Genomic DNA, 15,599 nt, shown 5'->3' with positions numbered 1-15,599 from the left:
TTTCTGGAAGGCAAGTATGTAAATAAAGTACGAAGCTGTATATAAAGCTGAAAGATGCTTATTAAACTTTTTAAAACTAGCCAGGCCAAACTGATCAAAAGGAATCTGTTTGATGTTGGATATGGTTTTCATATTTTTAGGTACTGAGAACCAGTACTGACAAACTGACAAACCAGAAAAACTGACAAACCAGAACTGACAAACCTGACCAAGGATCAGTTTACCTGTAAGAATGAGAAGCTGGGTGGGGTAGATTGGAAGGAAACTAAAGAAATCACTCATCCGTTATGATTTTTAATATTTGTACAATAAAACCTCAGTTTAAAAAAATTCAGTTCAGCATAAAGAAAAAGTATGACAACAATTATTGATTCCTCTTTATATCTTGACAATAGATAAAATCTCTTTACACTGTATTTTTTCAATAGTGGACAGACTACCAAGACCAGAAAAAACATTCTCTTAAAGCATATTAACTTGCAAAAGCCCAGGTTGTTACATAACCCTTTTGCTGATATTTATTAAACAATAACAATAAAACATGGGAGAACAAAAGCACAAAACTCATCCAATTTCAAGCCATTAAAAGTTGGTTTGAAAACTTTTCAGAGTATGATTCTGTATAAGTTTGTTTGGAGACTATGCTTTAGTAGATTATGAGCATCACAGCAATGTTTCTTTCAGGTTTTTAACACTGATGAATTGGAAGTGGATGCCTTTTGGAACTTCATCGTGTTAAAAGTATATTCATTTAATGCTGCTTTAACTGTTTTTCTCGAACTGTATTTCCAACCAGAACTTGATTGCAACAACTGCAATTTTGCTAACCATAGTTCTTTTCCTTGTTGTCAAAGTAATTTTGTACCTGAAATTGGAACTAACCTGGAAAATCTAGGTTGTTGCCTCAGTTAACATTTGAAAGTCAGAATTTAGCTTCCCTCTAATTACATTTGCTAGGAATGACCACTAAACAGGAAGAGATCCTTTTTTCCAACTGGTTCTCCATCTTAGTTTATTGACTTTTTTCCCATCAGTCAGCTCAGTTAAAACCAGATTCTTCCCATCCCTATGGTTTAGAATCTATATTTCGTACACCAGATACCTGAAAAGAAGGAATGCTGATAAATCGAGTTCCCTTCTTTTTTTTTTTTTTTTACGGTACGCGGGCCTCCCACTGCTGTGGCCTCTCCCGCTGCGGATCACAGGGTCCGGACGCGCAGGCTCAGCGGCCGTGGCTCACGGGCGCAGCCCCTCCGCAGCACGTGGGATCCCCCTGGACCGGGGCACGAACCCGCGTCCCCCGCATCGGCAGGCGGACTCCCAACCACCGTGCCACCAGAGAAACCCTCGAGGTCCCTTTTAAGTAATTTCAGTTCAAGCTAAGATTGGGTAGATGAAAAACATGTTTTCTTCACATTCAAAACTGAAAACCTATTTGTATCAAAACTGACATACAAAGGTGTGTGTGTGTGTGGTGGGGGGCTGGGGGAGAGTACAGTTTTAAAGGCCAGAAAAATAACACTGTCTATCCTGAAATTTCTAAAGTTAAGGTTAGTTCTGTAAACATTTATGAAGTACCTACTATGGGTCAGGTACTGTGCCAGGAGTTATAGATACGAAGATTAAATGAAAAACATTCTTATCTTAAAGGAGTCATTAAAATTAGGGAAAACACCTTTTCCCCCTAGAATTCTTCTGAGATTTCCTATTTTAACCATATAATGGTCTTATAAGGAAATAAAGTTATACACTATACACGTCTACGCTTTTAAAACTAAGCAATCAGATTTGTAAATGTACTTTTTAAAAGTACCGTATACATTTTAATTGCCACCACCATTTCTTTCTTTTTTCCTCTCCCACTACAGAATTTTTTTTTTTTACAGGACCTAAAATTTTTCATTTTTAACCAGAGTTACAGACTGAGTTGAACTAATATGACACCTATAATGAGTTTTATAAAATTCTTAATTTGCTTCTATTGTTATCTTTAATTGTTTGTCCTAATTATGCTTCCTGCCTTTACTGGAGTTTTATTGCAGAGTATATGATAGTATGTTTAAATTTCCACACATATCTTTGAATTTCATACAGCTTACAATTCTTAAAGAGGATCTCCTCTATCAATATTTTCACATATTAACATCTGTCAAAGCACTGAGTTTTATGTGCATTAACATGATTATTTTTCATAATAGAAATAAGATTTAATTAACATATTGCTCTTTCTCTTTGAAGGCCCTGACATAGACAAGAAATTGCTATTTGGATATGTAAGTTTGGAGGGCCTTTGGAGTTTTTTGGTTTTGTTTTTACCTTTGACTATATAGCATTTGGTCTATCACTGTGTTTACTGAGCCAAGTATCTACAAAGACAAATAGCAAAGCTTTCTATTCATTCCACTAAATCAATTAGGTTATTCACACATTTACTGAACACTTGCCAAAAAGCCCTTTTTTTGGTAGCAATAAAAAGCAATCTTATAATAAAGGTGTATTTCGTTTCGGAAAAAAGAAAGCCAGGGTTCTCAAATTCATATTGCAACTCTTGCTTCACTTGCCTTCAATATTGTGTAGGTGGAGGAAAGAAACCAAGACATTCAGAACAAAATGTGAAGTCAAGGGAAATTTTTAGACAGCAATAAATGGTGAAAATGACTTCAACTTATTGTCAGAACAATCCTTTGTAGAGAAACATAAATGTAGGCACTTTAATATACCCCTGACATTCAATGAAAAAAATACTAGGCACACAATACCACAGATTCAGATCTTATTTGTTTAAACTAATTTGGGCTCTTTTTCATATAATTCAATAAACTGCAATTATAATCATTCGAATAGGTTTTGTCTAATTGCTCTTTTTAAGACTTAAATTCTTAATAATTCATGAAATATATTATTCCCTTTTTTATTATAAAAATGTTCTTCAGTAAATATTCAGACCATTTATAAATTTTCTAAGACCACTCATTTAATGTCACACTGTATTGTGGAAAATCCACTTTAAATGAACCATCCTAGATTTGTAAAATGCACTAACACCTATATAAAAACCACGTAAATAAATATATTGCTGATTCTAGAAGATGTAGAATACAGTCTACAATTGGTAATACTGCTATCCATATACCGTTACAGGGATTTCTTTAATAATGACTCTAATGTTAGAACATTAATTTAGCACCCCCTAAGGCAATGTATGTACTATTAAGATTTTATTCAAATCATTGATTACCTATAGAGAAACAATGTAATTTTTGTTAGAAATGATTCTCAACTAGTATTTATACTAGGAAGAGTTACTGTGGTGGCTGAAATAGAAAGCTCCCCAGTTGATGTGCCCCAATAAGCTCCATTACTTCAATTTTTAATTTTTAAACCATGTGTCTTTTAAATCCACTGTAATTCAAATTCTTTCCAACTTCTTCCCAAGTATAAAGTGCTGCGGCTGTCCTTCTCTATGTCATATATAACACACGTTTTTGACAAAAATGAAACTGAATATATAATAAATGCTCAGTAAACAGTAACTTTTAATGTTATCCCTATTTACCTGTAAAAAAATTCTGTTAATGTTTCAAGACCCATTTGATATTCCTTCTCCAATCAGGAAATTTTTCCTCATTCCCTCATTCCCTAAACTCTTATCCTTATATCCAGCTTTGCATTACAGTTATGTATGACCTTGTGCTACCTCTCCTATTAAAGCTGAAAACTCCCCCAAGAGAAAGAGTGTTGTGCTCATTTTGCAGCACTTAATAATAAAGGAAAAGATGATGTTAAATATACATTTACATTAGATTCCTTTGGAGTCTTCATTTTAATTTTGGTGGATAAAGCATAAATATTTCTGGGGTGTCAAGAAATTTAAAAGAAAAAATCTAAAATTTCCTAGAGACTATAGAATATTAAAGCCTTATGGGGATGGATGTACTCATTCATATACATATTAATGTAACATAAGAACTAGAAGGAGATAGCTAAATGCTTATATTAGAGACTGAAATGTAAATATCACTTGCCACTTCATTTCATATTTTTGATGTTAAAAAGCAAGAAAAACCCTACAATGGGTATCTTATTTTTTCAGTAAGAACCAAGTTTTCATTTTCAGACTAAAATCAATCATAGAAATCAATATGTAATGTCTTTACTAGTGTCCCTTATAGCCCCTTACTCCACCTCCTCTCACCAAGGCCCTGAGTGTCCAGGACAGAATATTCGATTTTATGGTTCTTTATGAAGTTCTTGGTCCAAGAGCCCAGTCTGCTTAAGGCATTAAAGAAGTGTTAACCTAGAAAAAGATGTTAATCCATAAAGACACTGCCCTATATCACAAGAACTAGCTATCAACAAACTGGATTACCATAGATAATAGGAAAATTAGTAGTATGGTATTTGTGAACATAGCACCAAATTTTATTAAATTTTGACACATTCTCAAAGCTCTTCAGAGGTGAAAAGTCTAGCAATTCCCATTTACATACTGCTTTAAACAGTAATTTGGAAGTGAAATTATACAAATTCCAAATTAGCGCTAAATACTAAATTAAAAAAAATCAAACTGGTCTTTGAATGCTAACTCTTAAAATGGAAAAGATACTATAAAATACATCTATTTTCCACTGCCCAAAAAACATTCACTCTTCTGGTGGTATAATGATATCTTCATTCCCTTATTGTAAATACATATAGTTTATGTGTGTCTAGTTCACTACACCCTCAAACTCGATAGCTGGGTACATGGCTCTGTCCCAGACAATCCAAACTTCACATTCCCTTGGCTACAAGGGAAGTGGGCTACTATGAGCCCATGAGATGCAGTGAGACTTTTGCTGGGACTTCTAGGAAAAAGATGGTTAATCTTTCCAGATATACATAACTAAGGATTTAGGGGCTGAAGGGACTGAAGTTATCTTTTGCTTATGTAGGGCTGGAGAACAAAGCTAACACTGAGGAAGCAGTGCCAAGAAACATACAGAAATTGCGTCTTGATGACATTATTTGAGCCTTGGGTGGAGCCATTCTTGACGCCACACCTATCCTGGACCAGTTTACACAAACCGTTATAAATCTCCTTCCCCCGCCCCCTGGGCTCACCCCTACTTAAGCCAGTTTGAATGGAGTTTTCTGTAAAAAATAGAGTCTTAGCTGATATAACTATTTTAAGTGTTTTCCAATAATAAATACACTAGGTCATAAAATGCAGTTCCAAAAACAAGGTAAGAACAGACTCTTCCCCATAGATGATTCTGGCTTTTCAAAATCCACTCTCCTTCTCAAGAACCCCCCACCCCCTGCTAAGTTCAAAAACTATCAAAGACTTTATATCTTCTGCCTTTATACTGTCTTAATAAAAAAAAAAATTTTTTTTGCCGCAAAGGAATAAGAATAAAAAATCAACAATGGAAAGAAGAAATAAGTAATTGGGGGGAGGGGGGTAGTAAATCCTCTATAGAAACTGTAAATAATATCCAGATGTGCTTTTTACTAAACAGTTAAATGAGAGTCACAGACTAAAGCTTATAAAATTAAGCAGATTCAACTACATCTAGAATCTAATACAAAGGTATAATGCTAAAATCAAAGTTCTTATTTGAAAATCAGCCAATAAAATTAAAATTCAAAGACAAATTTCTTGGGAAATTGAAATGTCTTAGACTTTTGAAAACAGACAAATCACTACATAATTTCAAAAGAGGTAACAGTTAATCAAAATCATAAAAATTGGGGCTTCCCTGGTGGCGCAGTGGTTGAGAGTCCGCCTGCCGATGCAGGGGACGCGGGTTCGTGCCCCGGTCCGGGAGGATCCCACATGCCGCGGAGCGGCTGGGCCCGTGAGCCATGGCCGCTGGGCCTGCGCGTCCGGAGCCTGTGCTCTGCAACGGGAGAGGCCACAGCAGTGAGAGGCCCGCGTACCGAAAAAAAAAAAAAAATCATAAAAATTATTGATTTTAAGCATATTATGTGGATACAACATGCTATTGAGCCCCCAAGTCATTCTGAAAATTTTAGCTAAAGAGGATTTAACAGAGTAAGTAAATGACAACAACTGAAGTCACTTAAGAGTAATACAGAATTAGTACTTCCATTTTCTAGGGATTTTCGTGACTTAACTGCTAACAAGAAAGGGAAAAAAACAAAAAATACACATGGAATAAAATGGAATTAAGATGTATATCCTTGTGCTTCTCATATCTTACTGAAGTGAAATGTTACCTGCATATTTTAGATCTTCTACATTTTAAACACCAGGTGTGTTTGCTGGAATGAATTACAATACTCTTAGAATCACGACGAGACCATTAATTTGGAGTCCGTGTGCAAAAGGATGAGATAAATTCTTATTAGTTGAGATGAAGTAAAATAGAGTGGTTAAGGGAGTTCTGGAGTCAGACTGTCTATGTTGACTCTTGGCACTGTCATTTAATAGGTGTGAGACTTGGACCAACTGTACAGTTTGGTCAGTTTCGTCTCCTGTAAACCTGAGATAATAAGAAGTAATAATCTTAACATGTATGCAGTGCTTATCATAAGTGCCAGGCATTTTTCAAAGACTTTTACATATTAATTCTTTAACTCCTTCTTAGGAGATATTAATGTTCTTAGGAGATAAATAATAATAACTCTTGGGATTCCCATTAGTTTGATTTTGAACTTGAGAATCTGAGTTACCTTTGAGACATCCATGGGAAACAATTATACGTACAAGTCTGGAGCTTGGGATGGAAATATAAACCTGGAAATCTTCTACAAAAGAAATTACCTAGGAAGAGTACAGACTAAGAGAAGAGAACCTAAGACTAAAACCCTTGGATTTCCCTGGTGGCGCAGTGGTTAAGAATCCACCTGCCAATGCAGGGGACACGGGTTCAAGCCCTGGTCTGGAAAGATCCCACATGCCGTGAAGCAACTAAACCCGTGCGTCACAACTTCTGAGCTTGCACTCTAGAGCCCACGAGCCACAACTACTGAGCCCGCGTGCTGCAACTACTGAAGCCCGCACGCCTAGAGCCCGTGCTCCGCAACAAGAGAAGTCACCACAATGAAAAGTCCGCACACCACAATGAATAGTCCCCGCTCACCACAACTAGAGAAAGCCCGCACGCAGCAACGAAGACCCAACGCAGCCAAAAAATAAATTAAAAAAAAAAAAAAGACCAAGCCTTGTGGAATTCAAAAATTTAGGGTGCTGCAAGAACAGCAGCAGCTTCTGAAAGAGATTAAAAAAGCAACAGCATTACGGGGTTGGTGTAAGGTATATGGTGTCCTGGAAGCAAAGAAAAATGTTTCAAAAAGTAGGAAGTAGCAACAATGTCAAATGTTGCTGAGAGGTCAGGTAAGATAAATACTGGAAAAGTGTCATTGGATTTAGCAATATGGAGATAATAAGTGATCTCCTGAATCAAGAGACTTTCTTATCCTGAATCATACTGCTTCTCCTTTCTGATATACTTATTAAAAAATAGCAATAATAAATCATTTTGGGGGCTTCCCTGGTGGGGCAGCGGTTGAGAGTCCGCCTACCGCTGCAGGGGACACGGGTTCATGCCCCGGTCTGGGAAGATCCCACATGCCGCAAAGCGGCTGGGCCCGTGAGCCATGGCCGCTGAGCCTGCGCGTCTGGAGCCTGTGCTCCGTAATGGGAGAGGCCACAACAGTGAGAGGCCTGCGTACCGCAAAAAAAAAAAAAAAAAAAGGCAGCTCAACATGAGTCTAGACACAGTTTTTCCCCAAGGCCATTTATGATTAACTATTATTACAGTGATGATGAAGTCCCTGATTGTTTGACATTTTCAGAAAAGACAACAACATACACCAAGAGCTGAAAACAGCTTTTGAAATTCCACTAGGCTAGTTTAAGTATAGATTCTGGATAGATGCAGGATTAACTTATGAGGCTTTCAAATCAGTGAGTTTATTACTATTTCCTACATTACTGAGTTCAAAAAGTATGCCATCCTATAGGTCAGTTAGTGCCAGCTAATACAATATACCATCCCTCCACCAGAATACACACCAAAAATAGCACAAGATAAAAAGAAGCTAAGTACATAAGACACAAATAGGAAAAGTGTTATACTTGCCATCTACATGTCACTTCTTTTATTAGGCCCTTAATTCATTCCAAGCCCTCTTTATAAATATAAAAAATGGCAGACAAATGTAGAAAACACTGTATAAGAGCAATGGGCACTACTAAAGCTGGCGAAGGAAGATAAACAGAGCCAGTGAGAGTGATGGAGAGATGAGCATGAGAGAGAGAGGCAAGGATGTGGAATATGAGTATTTGCAATGCACAACGTGAAAGAAATAACCTAGAACCTGATGCTGCAACCATCTACAGAGCTTAAGTAATAGACTGAATTTCCATATAATTCTTAACTACTGTTAATCATCGTAATCATCAATTCCAAGATGAAGTATAGGCTTTATCATGGTCATAATGTTTAAGTCAACATGAAATATAACATGTCCCTTTTGCAAAGCAACTTTTTTTCTTAAAATGCAAGGTGTATTATCATTACTATTCTCTACTTCATTTATAAGTTTGAGTCTTAGCTCATTAGGTCATGGACACTTAAACAGATTCAAGTTACAAGAATTATCTATCCATGGTCATGTTTACTATTTTGTGAGAACCAATTTTTTTCTTTCCTTCCTCCCCTCTCTCTCTTTCTCTTCCTCCTCCCTCAGAAGTTATTTATTCCACAAAAATGGAAATGAAAAACAGATTCATAATCCTACTACCAAATCAAAAGACTGAAAGCTATTTCTAAAACGAGCCACACATAAGTACAGTCACCACCTTAGAATTTCAAAGTCCTTTCTGAAAAACTACCACCACTTTTATTTTACAGATGAACCAAAGATAGCTTTTTAAAGACTTTCAGAGTTAGTGGAAAGCCCAGAAATTAAACATGGGCTCTGTGTTCCATGCTCATAGGTTAGTGTTTAAAACACATTAAATAATCCAGCCTAGCAGCTCAATCTTAATGGTATGTGCAGTATATGAAGAAAGGGTCTGGCTATATACCTATCTACCTATCCACCAAAGGGACAAAAACTCTTGAGTGAATTAAACAACTAGATTCCTAACAATTTTCTGAAAAATAGGAAGCTTTGTTAAAGTATTCCTTATACAGTTATATACTTATATGCTTAGTGGTCACTTTTTGCAATCTATTATATAATAACATTTCACAAATTCTATTTAATCCCATTATATTCTACACATTATTGGTTAAAGAAAATATTGTGCCTTCCCGTTATGCATAATTAACTAGAAAAAGGATGTTTTCTTTATTCAGTGTTATCAGTAGAGTAAAAACCACTGAAATACGTTTAGTTTCTTAGGTTGGAAAACTTATTCTTTTTTTTTTTGCGGTACGCGGGCCTCTCACTGTTGTGCCCTCTCCCGTTGCGGAGCACAGGCTCCGGACGCGCAGGCTCAACGGCCATGGCTCATGGGCCTAGCCGCTCCACGGCACGTGGGATCTTCCTGGACCGGGGCACGAACCCGTGTCCCCTGAATCGGCAGGCGGACTCTCAACCACTGCGCCACCAGGGAAGCCCGAAAACTTATTCTTATAAAAAAAAAAAAAATGAACTAGTATCAAACTATTCAAAACTAGTAATCTCTACATGTATACTGCCCTTTAAGTAGAAGATTTAAAAAACCCATATTTATGGAAGGGTTTTTCTGGGGGTGAGGCTTTCAAATATTTGGAGGATGAGGACTGATTTTTCTATAATTTTAATAAAGATTTAAAAAGAGGGACTTCCCTGGTGGCGCAGTGGTTAAGAACCCGCCTGCCAATGCAGGGGACACCGGTTCGAGCCCTGGTCCGGGAAGATCCCACATGCCGCGGAGCAACTAAGCCCGTGCGCCACAACTAGTGAGCCTGCGGGCCACAACTACTGAGACTGCGTGCTGCAACTACTGAAGCCCGCGAGCCTAGAGCCCGTGCTCTGCAACGAGAAGCCACTGCAGTGAGAAGCCCACGCACCGCAACGAAGAGTAGCCCCCACTCACCGCAACCAGAGAAAGCCCGCACGCAGCAACAGAGACCTAACGCAGCCAAAAATAAAATAAGTTTATTAAAAACAAAAAGATTTAAAAAGAGTTCTTTATGAGAAATCAGCATGTTCTTGAAAAAAGCACTAATCTGAGATTTGAAGCATGAATACAAGAAGACTTGAAAGCCAGATTCCTAACACTAAACGTGTGCTAGTCTTTCAATTCCCAAGTGTATGCCATTGCAACAAGAAAGTTATACAATTTCATTACAACGATAAATGCCATCTCTTCAGTCTTGGATGCGTGACACAAATGAAACTTATCAGCAATGACTGTTTTGAATACTTAAGAAATATGCATGGTCTTGTATGTATATGTTATGTGTTTTAATGTATGAGACAGAACTTAAATATCCAAATGAATATAGTCTTTCCATATTAGTCACTCTCGTTATAGCCTTACTTTAAATGATGCTACAACTGTCCAGAACATTATTAAAATTCCTCTTTAGTCTATGGGTGGATCTGATTTTCAGAAACAGCAATGGCCTTCTCAGAGTAGATCTGACATTTACAAACAGCCTGAAGTTATTTCCTATTTTCTTTCTGTCAAAATCCTTTCTGAGTCATATCTGATAAATAAGGTATCATGTGGCTAATAACTCCCTCTTCCTTAAAAACAAGGCGGAAATAGAAAGTAATGAGCTCTGTTCATGAGTGGCTCTTAAACTGGCTTAGAAGGCAATTTAAAAAAAAAAAAAAGAACCAAAAAAATTTGAGTAATGCTAGTATTGTTGAAATAAGTGTAGAGCTTCCAGGGGGACTAAACTAGACTTATTTTAGATAAGTGTATAAAATAAATATCTTTACTTTAAAGGAAGGATGGACAACCAAGTCCTATACCATCTGGTCTCTACCCTTCCTTTATATTTCTGACTATCCCCTGCTATTCTCTCTCACTCTAACCCAGACACACTGGTTTTCTTGTAATTTCTTGCATTCCAATCAAGCTCCATTCTCAGGGTCACTGTACTCACTGTTCCCTCCACCTGGAACGTCCTGCCTAAGATTACCTGCAAGGCTTACTCCCTCACCTCCTTCAGGTCTTTACTCAAATAACTATCACCTTCTCACTCCCATCCCATACTCACATCCCACATATTCCCTCTTCCCCCTTTCTGCTTTATTTGTGTGTGTAAAACTGTTAATTATGGAATTTTTCAAACATACACAAAAGTAGAGAGAATATAAGAAATCTCATGTATCCATTATCTAGTTTCAAAATTTTTTCGATATAGGGCCAATATTGTTTCATCTATGCTCCTCTCCCCTGCAAATTATTTTAAAGTAAAAAAATCCAGATATCAGATTTTATTTATTTATTTATTTTGCAGTACGCGGGCCCCTCACCGCTGTGGCCTCTCCCGCTGCGGAGCACAGGCTCCAGATGCACAGGCCCAGAGGCCATGGCTCACAGGCCCAGCCGCTCCGCGGCATGTGGGATCTTCCCGGACCGGGGCACGAACCTGTGTCCCCTGCATCGGCAGGCGGACTCTCAACCACTGCACCACCAGGGAAGCCCCAGATATCATATTTAATTCATAAATATACCCCCAAAAGGTAAGGACTCTTGTTTTAAAACCATAAAACATTACTATACCCTAAAAAAAATTGACAATTCCTTTTTATTAAATACCCATCAATGTCCAATTTTTCATCAATGTCCTTTTACAGTTAGTTTGCTCAAAGCAGGATCTAAGGTCCACACAATACATTTGGTGGATATGCCCCCTTTAGTTGCTTTTAGTCTTATATCCCCCCCCCCATTTCTTGTTATTTATTTTTTAAAGAAACCAGGTCATTTGTCATTAAAACACAAAATATTTTACCTTTTTATTGTCTGTGTCTTGTTATTAGAATGTAAACACCATAAGGCAGAGATTTTAGTCTGTGTGATATCAGCATCTAGACCAGTGTCTGACACATAAAAGGCATCCAAAAAGTACAAAATGAATATCTGGCATTCATACCAAAAGCCCACCACCCACCCAACTGCAGAAATTGCTAATCACAGCACTCGCTCCTGCTGAGTCTGAACCAGGACTCCCAATTTTCTAAACATAACACTCCAGGCAGTCACTACCAGGCAATCAGATTTGATACCCAAGATGAAATCTATTGGCTATTTCCCTGCTTTAGCCCCCTTCAAAGTAAGTATACTTCTATCTCTAAAACAGATTCACATACCTAGTATCTGGAAATTTAGATGAAGCTTAGCATAATAAATTACTGACTGTATTTCTTGTCAAGTATATTTAAACATTTCTGAGCTCATTTTAGACAATTTAGGGGAAAAAGCAAATTGCAGCCAAAAAATTAATAGAAAAAGAAACTGCAGAACATGGTGGGAAACTGGGAGGTACTACATATTTTTAGAACTAGCAACATCCCAAGAGGTTCATTATAAAATAAAAATCAGCAATAAATTCTTTGAAAAGTAAATTACATGTGTACTCAATTAAAAACTTTTAACTACATGAATGGTCACGATTAACTGAGGGATGACAAACATCAGGATTTTCCCATAGGCACCAGCAACATATTCTATTTTTCTGTAAATGGTATTTTGAGGTGTATAAAAGCATTATAGGCGTGATACAAGGAGTAACATGTAGAACTCTGCTTCTCTGAAATGGAGTTTATTGTGGCAAAAAATCTAAAACATCATATACAACATTCTGAAAAAATAATCAGGTGTTCTTAGACTCATTTGCAATTCAGTTCTCTTAAATCACCTGATGAAGCTCTCTTCCTCTTAAGTTTGCTTCTGAAGGAAGCTATGCTAATTGAAGGGCTCCAATCACATGTTCATCAGTTACTTCTATTTAAAAAGAAAAAAATCAGAAATTCTCTGACTCAGGAAATCTTGTGCTTTCTCTTTATTACTTGTAAATTCATTCAGCAAAAACAAAAACTATGTAGGACCTACTAAGTGCAATTATTTTCAGCCTTTGGAAGGCACAACTATTAGAAGGGATCTTTCAAGAGAACATAAAACAAGCTAGTGGTACAACTTGAAATTATATCTAGTTCTTTCAGTGTCCAATATTTCTTGTTTTGAGGTTCCCACACATTAGTCTGGGGAAAATTCTCTGGCAGAGGTCAAACTTAATGAAAAACAATAAACCTCCACTACCACATGTGTAAAAAAATACTCCAACAACCCAAATGCCTTGAAAGAATGCTTTCTATTTACTTTTCCTGTGTGATATATTTAGAGAGAATCATGAAAAGATGGCTAGAGATCTACAAACAGAAAATGCTAAGTGGAATTCACTGTTTACAGACTTTAGCTACAATTTTGTCCCTTATACAATGTTGTCAGGAATCTGTAATATTGTTCTCTATAAAAACATCTTCACCAGGTTTCCTTCATTCTACTGATTTTCTTCCTTCTTTCTACTGGCTTTTAAATTTGTTTTATTCTCCTCAATTAAAAGACACAAATGTAACTTTATGAAATAAGATGATTTTTCCAAAGAAACTCCTAGAACCATCTCTCAGTGCCATCATGTGTTTGTCATTATGTTTTCATATACACAGTTAAAACAGATGAAATAAAACAATCAATATAAGCCTTTCTGATTTAATAAATATGAGAATAGGTCTATATTGACATGCCATGGTAAGATGTATGTATGCAAGAATGTTAGATAGTTTTCAATTCTACCTCCTCCAGCTTAAAATCCCTATCAGTTACAGAAGCTTCTGTCTGAAAACAATTGTTCGCAGAGCAGGACTACTATAGTCCTTATCATCTGACCTACTGGACAACCAAAATAAGGCATATTCTGAATTGACAGAACTCTTCATATATAAGTGACATTTTGACAACCAGAAAGGAAGCTGAAACAAAGACAAAGGCAAACACACTCACGCTTTCCCTTGAAACTTGGCTCTGTAGCTCAGCAGTACTAGACTCAGTTTCCTGCCCTGTACTTTTCACTCATTTCCTTTAAGGGGTCCCAAAGAAACTAGGAAACCTGCAATGCCAGCCTTTGACAGTCAACACTAACTTCTGCCTTTGGACTCCAGTGACTGAGCAGACATTGTGTTAGTAGCTACCTTAAAGTACAAATGCCTCTGGCAAATTTGGTTTGTAAACACTACAGAAAAAGTTCAACATAACCAACTGTAAGGTCACCTAAATGAAAATTTTAAGGAGAGCACAGATTTCCGCCCCCTCCCCCCAATCCGCCACTAAGGCACAATTCCCAGATCACTTTTTTTTCAAGTCAATAAATACTACTATTATTACATTACAGCACTTCTATAATATTAATAAAAACCTAGGTGACAGTTTTCTCTTTAAAAGTCTTAAATTTATTAGATGAAGTACTATAACCACTTCACTACATACAATTTTCCATACACTTAACTGTATGTTCCAAACAACTTATTTTTCAATTTTTTAAACTCAAGATCTCTTTCAACATACTACAGAAAGGGGACAGGTTAGAGGATTAGGGGAAAAATATTAAAATAACAAATGCCTTTTCCTTTTCTGATGGGACCACCAGAATCTAAAGTCTGGGGGCAACTATAAAATACAAAATTAAATTCAAGAGAATTTAGGATAAGAGAAAGTACTGTTACTACAGTTCTGATCATTATTCATCTCAGGAAATAACTAGTAGAAATGATGCTTGATTTAAATTTTTAGTACCTTCCAGTTTGGTTCAACTACCAAAATAAACAAACTTGTCCTCAGAATTATGTATTTTCCTCCAGAAGAGGTTTTTGATGTGAATAAAAAACATAAGGAATTCATATGCTGTATTTGTACAAGAAGGACAATGTTTTGAAAGATATAAATCTGATCACACCGAGAAAACATTTTCTCTGTTAGCTATAAAGAAAACGTCATAAACTGAAACCGAAGAACTGGAGAAACCAAACCTTCTCCACAATTCAAAAATTTAAATTCACGCTACTATGCAAACTAAACAACAACAACAACACTGTTACGATTCTGCTCAGCTACAAAAGTAACACATACTCAATGTAGAAAAAGACAAAGCCAGTTCTAAAACAAAAGATCAGCTGCTAAGAAAACAAAATAACATTTTGCAGAGTAAGAGAAATACACAGTCTTTGAACCAAAACAAATAGATGACCGTTTCGTACACTTAAAGCGTCAGTTCTTAGCACAACCGGCGTCTTATGGATAAAGTGCTCACTCAATTATCTGATGACTAAACGATGGGAAGGTTGTTGGTGCTATTAAAACCAAGACACATTTCCTTGTGTGTAGTGATTAAAATCTGTTAAGCCTCCATTAAAAAAATCTCTGCCCTCCCTCCCCCAACCCCCATCCCCCATCACTGCTCTCCCGCCTTGTAAGAGACCTGCATGTACAAAAATAAAAGTAGATGGGTGAGGTGAGTTTGTGATGTACAGTATTTTCCCCACTCGGAGTATTTTTCAAGACTCTTTTGAGGTTTTAAGATTCAAACACTATGTAAGAAGAGTTATTGTTTGAACTACCTAACAATCACCCCTACTTCTTTTAGACT

At 36.8% G+C, this 15,599-nt stretch overlaps 1 protein-coding gene across 2 annotated transcripts in view; it reads right to left on the bottom strand.

Moving 5' to 3' along the window:
• The window catches only part of PELI1 (pellino E3 ubiquitin protein ligase 1), a 72,390-nt gene that overhangs the window by 31,922 nt on the left and 24,869 nt on the right, over nucleotides 1–15,599 (bottom strand). The gene's annotated exons all lie outside the window — the stretch shown is intronic.

This window comes from Stenella coeruleoalba, assembly GCF_951394435.1.
Source record: "Stenella coeruleoalba genome assembly, chromosome: 13".
NCBI lineage: Eukaryota > Metazoa > Chordata > Mammalia > Artiodactyla > Delphinidae > Stenella > Stenella coeruleoalba.
The sequence above is the reverse complement of the archived record's forward strand: the minus strand, read 5'-3'. Positions and strand labels throughout refer to the sequence as shown.